The sequence below is a fragment of the Penaeus monodon genome, chromosome 28 (genome assembly GCF_015228065.2).
Source record: "Penaeus monodon isolate SGIC_2016 chromosome 28, NSTDA_Pmon_1, whole genome shotgun sequence".
Taxonomy (NCBI): domain Eukaryota; kingdom Metazoa; phylum Arthropoda; class Malacostraca; order Decapoda; family Penaeidae; genus Penaeus; species Penaeus monodon.
The window spans coordinates 4,086,054-4,086,256 of NC_051413.1; positions in this window are offsets into that span (position 1 = coordinate 4,086,054).

The window sequence follows — 203 nt, forward strand, 5'->3', positions numbered from 1 at the left end:
CGCTCTTTCATTCTGCTGACACCTTTCTTCCCGCAGAATCGATGGATCTGCACTTAAAAAAGCTCTAGACGCGACAGGACTTAAAAGTTATCTAAGTTACCCCTGAATTTTCCCCTCCTGTCAGAACCCGTTTTCTGAGAGTAAAATGACATGAATTTGGCTTTTTAGTTTTGTATTTTGGAGTCTCAGAATGGGACGCGTTT